At 45.9% G+C, this 14,074-nt stretch overlaps 2 protein-coding genes across 20 annotated transcripts in view; one reads left to right on the top strand and one right to left on the bottom strand.

Annotated features, from left to right (window-relative positions):
- The window catches only part of ITGA7 (integrin subunit alpha 7), a 99,022-nt gene that overhangs the window by 36,892 nt on the left and 48,056 nt on the right, over nucleotides 1-14,074 (top strand). The gene's annotated exons all lie outside the window — the stretch shown is intronic.
- Nucleotides 12,877-14,074, bottom strand: part of KCNH3 (potassium voltage-gated channel subfamily H member 3) — a 142,278-nt gene continuing 141,080 nt past the window's right edge. Inside the window, exon 16 of the transcript XR_014507992.1 lies at nucleotides 12,877-12,888. The gene's annotated coding sequence lies outside the window, so the exon portion shown is untranslated. The remainder of the gene's footprint in view (nucleotides 12,889-14,074) is intronic.

The raw sequence follows: 14,074 nt of genomic DNA, 5'->3' as shown, positions 1-14,074 counted from the left end.
CACACCATATTTCACTTGTCAAGAGTCCAGCCCCTGCCTTTGTATAAGAACCTTCAAGAAGTTTATGAATGCACACGTTTCAGTTCCCGTTTTAAAAAATCTATCTTAAATGCAGTGTACTGTATGTGTATGTGGGGTGTGTGTGTGTGTGTGTGTGTGTGTGTAGTTCTCAGCTTGAAGATCCTAAAAATGAGACAAGCTGTGCTCTCTCATCTCTTTTGATATTCTACTCATACGCATCTGGTTGGCCACTTTGAGAACAGCATGCAGGACTAGATGGGCCTTTGGCCTGATCCAGCAAGGCTTTTGTTGTGTTCTTATATTGGATGCTCTGCTTCTCTGATGTCTGCATGTAGAACTCTTGTACAATGCATGGCATTCTGAGCCCAGTTTAAGATGATGGCACTTGGCTTTAGAGTCCTAAATGGTTTGGGGCCCAAATACTCAGGAGTACCTCTTCCCATGTCTTAAGGCAATAGTGGGCAACTTGCACCTGTCAATATATTGTTGGACTGCAATTCCCATTAGTCCCAGCCAGCATAGCCAATCCTTAGGGATGATGGAAGCTGTAGTCCACCAACATCTGGAGGGCTGCAGGTTGCTCTCCCCATCTTAAGATCTTCCATGGAGCCTGTTGTCCAAGTGTGTTCTGTAGTTGGATGCTAGTTGTGTGTGCGAGTGTGCAAAGGAGCAGGGTCTTCTCTGTGTTGGCACCTTGTCTTGGGAATGGCTTCCTCAAAGAGGTTTGACTGGCACCAATGCTGCAAACTTTCTGGCTCCCAGTTAAGACAGTTTTATTCACCCAGGCATATAACTGTCTATGTTGCTTCAATCGGTTTTATAGTTTTGCACTTTGTGGTTTTAATGTTGTTTTCATGGAACTACATACCCTCCAAGTGCCGCTATTTTCCAGGGACATCCCTGATTTAAAGAAGCTGTCCCGGTTTCTGATTTGATCCCAGAATGTCCCACTTTTCCTTAGGAAGTGCCTATTTTCATTGGAGAAATGTAGGAGGGTATAGAGTTATCCGACTCCCGAGCTGTCTGAAGGCCATTCTGTTTAGAGAAGCTTTTTAAAATGTTTTTATATATGTTGGAAGCTGTCTGGAGTGGCTGGGGCAACCCAGTAAGATGTGTGGGGTATAAAGAGTGAAATTATCATTATTTTCATGGGAGAAATGTTATGTGTATGTGGAGTATGTGGAACTATATCTGATATGTTAATGTTTTTATGTTTGTCGTACACTCTCCTGGAATCTTTTTGGATGAAGGGTGGCTTAAAAATAATGTAAATAAACAAACATAACTTTCCTACCCTGGTTCGGCTTGTGACGCTCACTTCATGCTGACCAATATAACCATTCTATATTATCTTATATACAGGGCCACACTCTCCAGCATTCCTCAGCTGAAAATAGAGACATTTCTCACTCCCCGCCAACTGACCCTCTTTTACCCCCCCCCCTCATTTTTGGTGCCCGCCCCCAGCAGTTCCTATCAAAGAAGGGTGAGTGCTACCACCACTACAGCAAAGGGACACTGCACAACCTCTGCCTTGAGAAACAACAACCCTTGATCCTCAATCTATTCTATTCTATTCAGATTTACAAAAAGAAAAACATACACCAATAAAGCAGCAGCAGCAGGAAAAATAGGGATATTTTGGGATCGAATCAGAAGCTGGGATGGCTTTTGTAATTCCAGGACTGTCCCTGGAAAATTGGGGTGCAGGGCCACCACTTGACCTGATCTGGATTATTATAATTGGTCTAATTGGGTGTTGTTGCTTCTGATTCACAGTGTTATTTTAAACAACTTAGGTTCATTGCTGGAAATATTTTAGCGCTTATTTTGTGTGTATATTCCACGCAGCATAATGTATGGAATACAGTGGTACCTTGGGTTAAGTACTTAATTCGTTCTGGAGGTCCATTCTTAACCTGAAACTGTTCTTAACCTGAAGCACCACTTTAGCTAATGGGGCCTCCCACTGCCGCCACGCCGCCGGAGCACAATTTCTGTTCTCACCCTGAAGCAAAGTTCTTAACCTGAGGTACTATTTGTAGGTTAGCGGAGTCTGTAACCTGAAGTGTATGTAACCTGAAGCGTATGTAACCCGAGGTACCACCGTACACCCATACATTAGTGACCACTGAAGAAGACCTTTTGGTCAAATCTTCCTACTCAGCCATGAAGCTCACCTTGGGCCGCTCTCTGTCTCTCAGCCTAAACTACCTCACAGGGTTCTTGTGAAGATTCAGTGGGGAGGGAGAGGACCATGTACATCACCTTGAGCTCCTTTGTAATGATATTATTATTATTATTATTATTATTATTATTATTATTATTATTAACAACAACAACAACAACAATCATGGCTTCCCCCTTGGCCATATAAATGCTTGCATTTTCATGAGACTGTTACTGCAACCCACCTAGGCTCTTTGTGGATATTCTTGTCATTGTCGCAAGGGCAGAAACGGATGCCTGCCACCTGTCTCCTTGTACAGCCCAGTTCACAGCCAGCTTGCTTCTTTATGTGATAACAATTACACTGCAGTTGCTTGTGTGTAGGGCAATTCCAATATGATTGTGTAATCTTGGCCTGGACCGCCATCATATCCCCTCCTATTTCTGAATGTTGATAGGGCATTACTGTTTTCCCACCCAGAAAGCTATTTGGTGCGGGGAAATGAATGAGACCTGCATTAAGGTCATCATCATCATACATTATTATTGTGCCTTTTCCATTAGATCTGTGCACAGTGACATGCATTGAAGAGCCACAGTTCAACTGCAGTTTCTCTGGAGAAAGACGTGTGTTCGCGTGTCACGCCGTGTGACAATTCGCATTTGTTCTGTGCATTTTTCTGCGGTACCCTAATGCTTTTCTGTGTGAGAAAATCCCGGGGTTAAGATCGCTTTCATTTCTCACTCGGCCTTCCCTGCCAAAAGCATTATAGTACTGAAAGGGGCCGTATAGAAGTAATGGATGCAGTGATGAATATTTATAACACAACTCCTCCAGCCACTGACTACGCGTAGAATCGCTAATGGGACATTTGAGCAGGGACACCCAAATCCGCGGCCCCCTTTCCCTCTTCCCTCCCCCACCCCACCTACCACACATATGCTCCAATCTGGCCTTCACCCTGAGCCTCCCAGGGGGGTGAAATGTATCCCCCCCTCAGCAGCCAGGAAGCTTCTTCCATTCCTGATGTCTTTATTGCTGTAGACGGCCTGTCACCCCCCCTCCCCGCCCCAACTCCTCAATTATTCAAAGGCAGCTGAAATCAATAATCCAGCTGGAAATCCGAAATCTGTGTTCCCCCTAGTAAGGCCCAAGGGTGTGTGATAAAATAAATAAAACCCTTACGGATATTTTTAAAAAATGACCATAGAGAGAGTTTCATTATGTTTTTTTATATACTCTTTTTATTTAGGCATTTAGTGCGGTAGCAGAGGGGAATATGACATATCTAGCACTATGTGCATAGCATCTTCATCAATAATAATAAATAAATAAATAAATAAATAATTTACTGTTGGGGGTGGGCAATCATCTGGCCTCTGCCAGTTTCCACTTCTCCACCGCTGTGTGGGTCGTGGGTAAAACTCTTTCATCTCATCTAGTTTATAAAACTAGTAAAGGTATAGTATAGTACAGTGATACCTCGGGTTACAGATGCTTCAGGTTACAGACTCCGCTAACCCAGAAATAATACCTCGGGTTAAGAACTTTACCTCAGGATGAGAACAGAAATCATGCGGCGGCAGTGGGAGGCCCCATTAGCTAAAGTGGTACCTCAGGTTAAGAACAGTTTCAGGTTAAGAACGGACCTCCAGAACGAATTAAGTTCTTAAGTCGAGGTACCACTGTATAGTCTGATCTTAACTTCTGAATGGAAGCTCAGGGTTTATCCACATTCATCTTTTACTCCATTATTTCCAGACACGGGTCCGTGCTTAAAAGTTCAATTTCTGAAGCTCCCCCCCTCCCCAATCTTTCCCATCGGAAACCCATTCTTTAGTGCTTAGCCGCAGCAAATAGCAGTTCGAGTTTTCTGCAGATTGCTATTTGCTTCAATTGAGCTTTAAAGAGCAGGTTTGTGCAGGGAAAGCTCTGGAGCAAAAACAAAGACTGCACGGACACAGAGCTTTAAAGCACAGACCGTGCCCAGAAAGGAAGGATAGCTAAGTGTGGACAAGCCCTTAGTTAAGCAAAGTCTGTCCTTTAATTTTTTGTTTATCTGATGAGATCCGATCCAGCAGACAATACTGGATTTTCACAAGGCACAACCACAGAACAATGAGAAAAGCTCTCGGACCCAGGGAAATTAATCGGTGCACAATATGATCAAAATGTGAGTCAAGCATAAGTGTGGATGAGCCCTAACTAGCAGTAGTTTTGTCAAGGAGTCTTTCCCAGTCCTTTCTGGAGATGCTGGATAGCTCAGTTAGTTAGAGCATAGTGCTGATAATGCTATGGTTGCAGGTTCAATCCCTGTTAGGGGCAACTGCATATTCCTGCATTGCAGGGGGTTGGACTACATGATCTTCAAGGTCCCTTCCAACTCTAGAATTCTGTGATTGAACCTGGGACCTTCTGTATGCAGAACATCTGCTTTACCACTAAGCAAAGATCCCAACCAATCCACCTGTTTGGATCAGTACAGTGATGCCGAGGGTGAAGGAGATTTAGCCCTCCTTTCCTGTTGTCTTTGTTGCTGTATACCAGGAACTCTTGTTAAGTTTTCATTCAAGAGCAGAAAGCAACTGTTGGGTGTCTCTGTAGGACGGCATCCTGGGTGGATTGCAGTCCCTGCCTAGTGAAAATGCCCCCGATGTGATCATGCATTTACAAATGGGAGGCGGTTTCCCTTTCTGCCCGTTGTGCCACTTCAGTGCCACTGCTTGCAGCCAGAATGGGAACAGGAACTCTCTTTGGGCCTGTGGGCCCTTTCTTGTAAGCCAAAGGAACACCTGCTGGCCAGCAACTGAATCGGAGAAGGCGCCATTTGCTCACAGTCCTGCTCATTGTGACTCAGAGGCCGAGCTGGCAGCCGTGGAAGGAATGTGCGGGCAAGGGCACCTTGGTATTCCCAGCTCTATGTGTAAGCTCTTTGTTGGTCAGCCGTCAGGGTTAGGCAAGCGCCCACAGAGATTCCAGGGTGGTGTTAGCTGGCTTCCTGGCAGGACTGCTACGGACTCTGGTTGTATAAGCATTGTCCAGTTTCCAGATCATGCCCACGGACTGTGAACCTCCTCCATATGCAATGCCAGTTTAATATGAATCCCTGCCAGGTGAAGTGTGAAAGGCTGTGCATTCTGTTTCACTCCAGCAACATGTAACCTTAGAGGCGTGCTCCTGATAAGGAAACCAGACTTGATGGGTGACATATAAAGAGTTGTCGTTCCCTTTGCTTTTGTGCTCCCCTCTTTCTTTCTGGCACCCTGACTTGAAACCAGATGTTCCCCTGCCCTCCAAGCTGCAGCTGCAGCCTACCAACAACCTGCCATCTCTTGTTGCAGGGTGGAACAATTGGTCCTTTTTGATACTAGCCTGTAACTTTGGCTCATTTTCTCCCTGTGAGAATGCAACAACAACAACAACAACAACAACAATAATATTATTATTATTATTATTTATACCCCGCCCATCTGGCTGGGTTTCCCCAGTCACTCTGGGCGTCTTCCAACAAAACACTAAAATACAATAACCTATTAAACATTAAAAACTTCCCTAAACAGGGCTGCCTTCAGCTGTCTTCTAAAAGTTTGGTAGTTATTTTTCTCTTTGACATCTGGTGGGAGGGCGTTCCACAGGGTGGGCGCCACTACCAAGAAGGCCCTCTGCCTGGTTCCCTGTAACTTCACTTCTTGCAGCAAGGGAACCGCCAGAAAGTCCTCAGCGCTGGACCTCAGTGTCCGGGCAGAACGATGGAGGTGGAGATGCTCCTTCAGGTATATTGGACCAAGGCCGTTTAGTGCATTAAAGGTCAGCACCAACACTTTGAATTGTGCTTGGAAACGTACTGGGAGCCAGTGTAGGTCTTTCAAGCAATGCTAGTGGTCGCAAGGAACTTGGCTGGAATCGAGAGGGTTCCCATATGCTTCACAATGTGTGTGTGTGTGTGTGTGTGTGTGTGTGTGTGTAAGGGAGCATCTCTTGCATTATTTTTCTCCATTATAAATCCCATCAAACATTCTCCGCATTCCTCCTCCTCGAGGGGATTTGCTGATACTTTTCTGTGCAACAGACCGAAGGCAAGACGGCAGTTTAGCAAAAATAAATACCGTAAATGTCGTTACAAGCACTTCTCTCCAAAGAGCCTGGAAGGTTTGAACAGGGTCCCTTCTGTCCCCTCTTGTACCAGGCTTGGTGCATTTTTCTAGCACTCAAGAGTGGAGCGGCTTCCCCACGTGATCAGCTCCGGTTTCTCAGGGGCTTCTCATCTGATTCCTGATTTAGCTTGTTGATTGGCCAAGTGGCTAGAGCGCTTTTCTGTTTTTATCTGACAGTTAGTTACCATGGTGAAAACATGTCGGTTTGCATTATCTGCTCTTTACAAGGTAATATCTACAGACCTTTCACCAGGGCTTGATCTGAGCCCAGCATTAGTCCTGAAACTTGTTTTGAGTGCAAGGACATAACCCTGGCATGTGTTAAGTAATAATGAAGAATGCCTCTGAGTATGTGCAGAGGAAATTTTGTAATCCACTGAGTAACCCCAGCTGGTGCTGTGTAAACCTGGGATTAGGTTCTCCTATATCTAAAGAAGTACAGATGTCTGTATTTTTCTCTGATCATGATGCCTGTGTCATGTATAACTTATACATTTTGTAGTTAGTGAGCTTCTTGGGCTGTTTTACATCGTAAAGCGTGATATACTAAGGATCAGTGCTTTTTTTCTGGGGGGACGCAGTGGTACACATACCCCTAAACATTTTTTTTAAGAAAAAAAGCACCGCTAAGGATTATAGTTAGTGAATTTCTTTATACTTTCAGTGATCTTCTTGGATTACGACGCGTATTCTGTTTTTGTTGCTGCCTGTATTTCTTTTTTAAAAATAATTCAAAATAAAATTCCATGAGGCAAAGATGGAGGAGGGAGAGGCTTCCCAGGAGATTTGAGCCGTGACCTCTTTCTCCTTATTTGTTTCTTCTTCTTTTTCTTAAGATCTTCTTCCCCATAGCTGTAGATCCCATGCTGTGCCTTGAGCTGGCAGGGCAGCCTGCTGGAGTGACAACAAGTACTGTAAAGTGCTATGGCCTAATGTACTATTGAGGCCATTGCCAAACAGTTATGAAGTGTTGGACCACAGCACTCAGAAGTGGATAGAAGTGGATAAGCTCTAAGAGCCCCTCCAGACAGGTGGCTTTTTGTGTGGGTGTGTTATTGGTGCAATCATAGCTTAGTAGTGGTGGGTTTATAATGAACGGTCATTGTCCACAAAATGTCCTGCTTTATTAGTTGTCCTGTGATGCTTTTCCAATGTTAATGTCGTGTTGATGTCTTAGGAGGGACACACTATAGCACACAATAGAAGCAGGACCCCAAAAAATAAATAACCCAGATCATTCATGGTATGAAAAGTTATAGGGTTGCAGCCAAGGGTTATGGGACATGCACCGTTTGCAAATGAAGCAGTATGCCCTCATCAGGCACAAACAGTATTGAAAGCGGGATTGTGTATAACCACCGCAAGATCGTCGTGAGCACAAACTGTTGTAAATGCACCATAAAATGGACATCTGGAAGGGCTCTGCATTGAAAAAGCAGTGTGTGATTGTGCACATCTGCAGGCTCCCTTCTCTTTGAAGTAAAAGATGTAGGGGTGGTCTATGGCAAGCATGGATAAAGGCAGAGATGGGAAGCAGTGGTCCTTCATATGTTGCTGGACTCCAACTTCCATCAACCCCTGTCAGCACAGCTAATGGCTTGTTGTTTAGTCGTTTAGTCCTGTCCGACTCTTCATGACCCCATGGACCAGAGCAGGCCAGGCACTCCTGTCTTCCACGGCCTCCCGCAGTTTGGTCAAACTCATGCTGGTAGCTTCGAGAACACGGTCCAACCATCTCGTCCTCTGTCGTCCCCTTCTCCTTGTACCCTCCATCTTTCCCAACATCAGGGTCTTTTCCAGGGAGTCTTCTTTTCTCATGAGGTGGTCAAAGTATTGGAGCCTCAGCTTCAGGATCTGTCCTTCCAGTGAGCACTCAGGGTTGATTTCCTTCAGAATGGATAGGTTTGATCTTCTTGCAGTCCATGGGACTCTCAAGAGTCTCCTCCAGCACCATAATTCAAAAGCATCAATTCTTCGGCGATCAGCCTTCTTTATGGTCCAGCTCTCACTTCCATACATCACTAGTGGGAAAACCATAGCTTTTACTATACGGACCTTTGTTGGCAAGGTGATGTCTCTGCTTTTTAAGATGCTGTCTAGGTTTGTCTAGATGGTTTAGAGAGTTGTAATACAACAAAAGCTGGATAGCCACAGGCTCCCCATCCCTGGATTAAACGCTGGGAGACATTTGGGAATCTCCATGCTCTGTAATGTAGCCACGCCACCACACTGAGTAGATGGAGCCAGAGTTAAAGCCAGACATAGCCTTGCTATCCAAAAGGGGCAGTCGGTGGGATACTGAAATGTATGTTACCCCTCTGGTTCATTCCCATGCACATCACAAGAAGCTGGTGACCTAACTGGGGCAGAACAAACAAGCACTCAAAATTCTTGTCATGTCTTTGGTTATTTTTGATTGTCCCTTGTGCTCCTGGTTGTCTCAGGCGGGTATTTGTGGCAGGGGCTCCTGTCTTCTGTCTCGCTCACTCATGGCATTTGGGGGAAGGGCACTGTTTTCATTTGCAAGAATCAGTGCTCCAGTAGCAGCACGATTTAGGAAAGCAGCCAGGACAGGGAAGCGGAGGTTCTGTTGCCAGGTAAAGTGGGAGGACCCCAACATGTTTTAGGGCCGGGGGCAAGAAATCCCAGCACTGACTTGCCCACATGATACTGAAAGCGTCATAATAAAATAAGCAAATTAAGACATTGCTGCTCTTTATGCTTCTTCCAAAACCTGTTGCCTGCCTCACACCCTGCATAATGGTGGGGCTGGTTTTGACTGGGGAGCACTGGGCTGGAGCAGGTTGAGATGAGAGATTGGCAATAAGTGGCGCTAATGGGATTGTCTCTTTTCCCACGCGTTTTCCCCATCCTTGAATGTTTTTAGGGGATCTGAATGCGGGCAGCCCCAAGTTGGAGGGAAACATTTGCTGCTTGTGTCCACTGAGAAAGTTGTGCAGTAATTATATCTTGCCTGCAAGTGTCCCTCATGGGGTTGGAACCTGGTGGTTATACCCCTGGGGCAGCAGGCACACACACACAGTTGCATAAATATTTCTGGCCTCCTCCTTTTTTGGACATGCTGGATGCTGAGTTATTTTGAGTGAATTCCTGTTTATTTTTACCATCTCTCTCTCTGCCCTTCACCTCCCAGACTCCTTCCTGCCTATGAATTACCCTCTTCCCTAAGCCAGATCTATAGCAGGGGGCTGCAATTCCTGGCTAACCCAGTCACCATGCAATGCTGTTTAAAAGAGTAGGGGGTGTCAGTTCTGGGAATAAGGGAGGGGCAAAGGCTTCCTGGCTGCTCTTTTCACAGAGGGGAGCAGCATAGAGAGATGGTAAAAAGTGGGCGACTCAAGCAAGCATTCTAGATGGTAGTATTTTAGAGGCGCTAATAATCCCGTAATCATACTCCAGGATTCCTTGCAATGTGGCAGGGGATGTTGAGGCACAGTCCTCGGATGGTGCCATGTCTGCAGATGCTTTGTCTGGCTTTGACCCTGGTTTCTAATCTAGGTGACATCTAAGTAGCCGTGTTCCCATGCTTTTGTGAGTAACTACGGTACTCTGAATTATAGGGACGCGGGTGGCGCTGTGGGTTAAATCACAGAGCCTAGGACTTGCTGATCAGAAGGTCAGCGGTTCGAATCCCCGCAATGGGGTGAGCTCCCGTTGTTCAGTCCCTGCTCCTGCCCACCTAGCAGTTCGAAAGCACGTCCAAGTGCAAGTAGATAAATAGGTACCGCTTTGGTGGGAAGGTAAACGGCGTTTCCGTGCGCTGCTCTGGTTCGCCAGAAGCGGCTTACTCATGCTGGCCACATGACCCGGAAGCTGTATGCTGGCTCCCTCGGCCAATAAAGTGAGATGAGCGCCGCAACCCCAGAGTCGGCCACGACTGGACCTAATGGTCAGGGGTCCCTTTACCTTTTTACTCTGAATTATATCTGTTACAATGATTTCAGCATTAAACAACCTGCTTTCATAGTATCCAGGCATTTCAGCCCTGTTGCAATTTAACAACTTTGGTTCAGCCTGGCTGGCCTTCAGTGTGCCATTCAGAGCTGCTCCAAACTCTCTTGCCTTGTTTTCACCAGCTGCTCTGGGCTTTCCTGCATGATGACATTTCACAGTTTGCAAGGTCTTTTCTTCTCTATTCCCTGAGCAATGAGATGTGTATAACAGTCTTTGTAGTTTTCCCCAGTTGGCAAAGAGAATATTGTGCTTGATTACATGGTTGGCTCCTGACCATCCTTTGTTAAGCTGATTGCTTGCTAATAGTCAGAAATGATTCACTGATATCTCCTCAGTGGGTTGTCTGGAATGTAACAACTGGAAGTTAACAAGGCCTTGATGGCTGAAGAATCTCTATTCCCCCTCTGGTTTGGGGAAAGGGCAAAGAATCCATTTGAAGCCAGATTTGCAGCATTGTGTTTTAGAAAAAGCAAGGAGCACACTGGTAGCACAATACATTTCGAAACATGTTCTGGATTGGGGCACCATTCAGTATAAAAGTGGCCAGTTTGAGCATGGCTTTAGCAACAGGTAGTTTGGCCTCCAGGTTGTTTCTGACTGGCTGACACTATGACACTACACCATCATTGCTACCCAGTTCCCAGTTTGTTCATTGCCATCCCTCTCTGGTCTCTAATAAAACTGAGGATGAAAGACTTTCATGGACCTTTCCTCTGGATTGCTTTGTCTTAACACGGCAGCTAGACTGGTGACTGGGAGTGGCCGCCGAGACCATATAACACCGGTCTTGAAAGACCTACACTGGCTCCCAGTACGTTTCCGAGCACAATTCAAAGTGTTGGTGCTGACCTTTAAAGCCCTAAACGGCCTCGGTCCAGTATACCTGAAGGAGTGTCTCCACCTCCATCGTTCTGCTCGGACACTGAGGTCCAGCGCTGAGGGTCTTCTGGCAGTTCCCTCGCTGCGAGAAGTGAGGTTACAGGGAACCAGGCACAGGGCCTTCTTGGTAGTAGCACCCGCCCTGTGGAACGCCCTCCCACCAGATATCAAAGAGAAAAATAACTACCGAACTTTTAGAAGACATCTGAAGGCAGCCCTGTTTAGGGAAGCTTTTAACGTTAGGTTATTGTATTTTAGTGTTTTCTTGGAAGCCGCCCAGAGTGGCTGGGGAAACCCAGCCAGATGGGCGGGGTATAAATAATAAATTATTATTATTATTATTATGCGTGCTGGTATTGGTGTGCACATACATGCGCCAAAAGCAAAGGCAGAAAATGAAGAAGAGCCAGTGCAGTTGACAATACGTTCTCTTAACCTTTCCAGTTTTATTAAAGGGTGGGGAGGCCACACTGTAGATGCTCCCCATGGTAATGGAAAAGGAAGAAAAATTGAGGAAGGAAACTGTGCCTGAGAATAGTGACCTAGTAGATACTTTTGTACCTGGGGAAGTGGTTAAAGAGTGTGTGTGCTCCTGCGTTTGTGCGCAAGTGCGTACACAACCCTATAGAAAAGAGGAATAAAAGCAGAGGACTTCGGATGGCACTCAGCAGGGAGGGGAGCCTGAGAGTGCTACTGTCTTTTAAGTGGCAAGCTTGGACTTTCCTTCCAGCCGGCCAGCCCCACTTCCTTCACAGTTTCACAATGAGAAAATACCCAGAACCTATTCCAGCTGATTCCCTTCAACCCAAGGCTCATTCAGTATACTTGAGTGCATCACATTCATTTTCATTCTGTTTAATATATGCATGATCTGAAGGCTCTTGGGGCAATGGTGTGTAGCCAGTGGGGAACAGGCATAAGGGTTTATCCAGGAAGGATACACCGAGTGCTTGCAAGTGAAGGCACATTCGCTTTCCCATGGGATTGCTTTCGCAGCTGTTCAAGGAAATGTCTAAGCTTGCATGTGCCAAAATGTACCACCCTGCATGTGTGTGTGTTTCTAAGCATGTTGAAGTTGGGTGGAATTAGTCCAAGGAAAATAAGAAAGTAGCGGGGCACATGGACAGATTTCCACACCTGTTGTTTTCTGACTTGAAGTTAACCCAAACGTCCCTTTTGTGCGTATTTAGAGTTGCCTGTGTTGAACTGAGGAGTAAGTGGTTTTTCCATTTACGATATGACGCACTCAGGCTCTACCCATTTTCCAACAGCTTCTGAGAGTGAGCTGTATCTATCGCTATCTGGTTGCACCGCAAGACTGCAGGACCTCATGAAAAAAGCAAATTGTAGTGGTTGCAACCCAACTGAAATGGTGGTGTGAAAACTCAACAGCTGCACAATTGTTATGACCTCAGTATCCACCCTCTCTGCTGAGAAAATACCTTCTAATTAACAGACTGTTTAGGGATATGGTCAAGGAGTGGGTGGGTAGGGGGAGCTTGCTTTTAGGATATGTTTCCTTTTAACCTCTGTTCTGCAGTCATTCCTTGTGGTTAGAGGGCACTGCTCCCCCTTCTTTCCTTGGACTCTTCCAGGAAGCTACATGATTGTTCAGGGTTGCTCCTCACTTGTTCTGTTGCTGTGGATACTTGAAAGTGACCACTTGGTTCCATTGTTGCTGTGTACATACTGTTTGAAATGCATAGAGCTTGGTTTTTTCACAGAGTACTTTTCTACGTAGTACTTTGCAGTTGTACATACCTTCATGTGATTTCTTTGCCTAAAGTAGGAATTATTACTGTCTGTGTGCATGCAGGGGTGTGTGTGTTTGTGTGTGTGTGAATATTCTGTTCATCAATATTCTGTTCTCCCTTCCCCACAGTTAGTCTATCCATGTCCCCACAATGCTGGCAGAAATGACATAACAGCTCCCTGCATCCTTTCTCACTTTAAAAAATCACACTTTTTCAGTGTAAAGTTACCGTAATCTCTCAATTTACGCACATTTAACCTGTGCGCATTCAGCTTTCTGTGTGTGGCAGAAAAAGAGAGATGAAATTTAAAAGGGGGCGAGGTTCCAGGAAAAATGACTTTGGCAATCCTACCCGCTATTGAACCCAATGTGTTTTGTCTCTATGAATTTTGGCTTTAGGTACAATCTCCGGAATGTAACCCCTGCAGGCTTACTGTGCTGAAACTCTGGTAGGAAAGCAGGAATGAAGTCATTAGATCTGCTTCAGTAGGAGGTGACCTGCAGACTGTGCCTTAGATAGACCCAACCGTGTGGGACAGGGATGACTTGGGGACATTGTTATGTGTACAGAATCCCTGTCTGCCTGCATCCAGCACTGAATGCTCATTATCACACACATTGTAGGTAAAAGGTAAATGACCCCTGGACAGTTAAGTCCAGTCAAAAGCGACTATGGGGTTGCGGCTCTCATCTCACTTTCAGGCCAAGAGCCAACATTTGTCCACAGACAGCTTTCCGGGTCATGTGCCCAGCATGACTAAACTGCTTCTGGTGCAATGGGACACCGTGACAGAAGCCAGAGCGCATGGAAGTGCCGTTTACCTTCCCGCCACAGCGGTACCTATTTATCTACTTGTGCTAGCATGCTTTCAAATTACTGGGTTGGCAGGAGCTGGGACAGAGCAACAGGAGTTCACCCCATCGTGCGGATTCGAACCGCTGACCTTCTGATTGGCAAGCCCAAGAGGCTCAGCGGTTTAGACCACAGTGCCACCTGCGTCCCTATGCCCTATGTACACGCCCTGTATCTCGTAACTCTTCAGGTGGAAATCTCTTTCCTGGACACCCAACCATATGGGCCATGTAGCCCAACTCACTCTGGATTCAATCTAGAGCAGCTTC

Source organism: Podarcis tiliguerta (assembly GCF_965153285.1).
Source record: "Podarcis tiliguerta genome assembly, chromosome: 2".
Classification (NCBI taxonomy): domain Eukaryota; kingdom Metazoa; phylum Chordata; class Lepidosauria; order Squamata; family Lacertidae; genus Podarcis; species Podarcis tiliguerta.
Note: the sequence above shows the minus strand (reverse complement) of the source record. Positions and strands in the feature narration are given on the sequence as shown.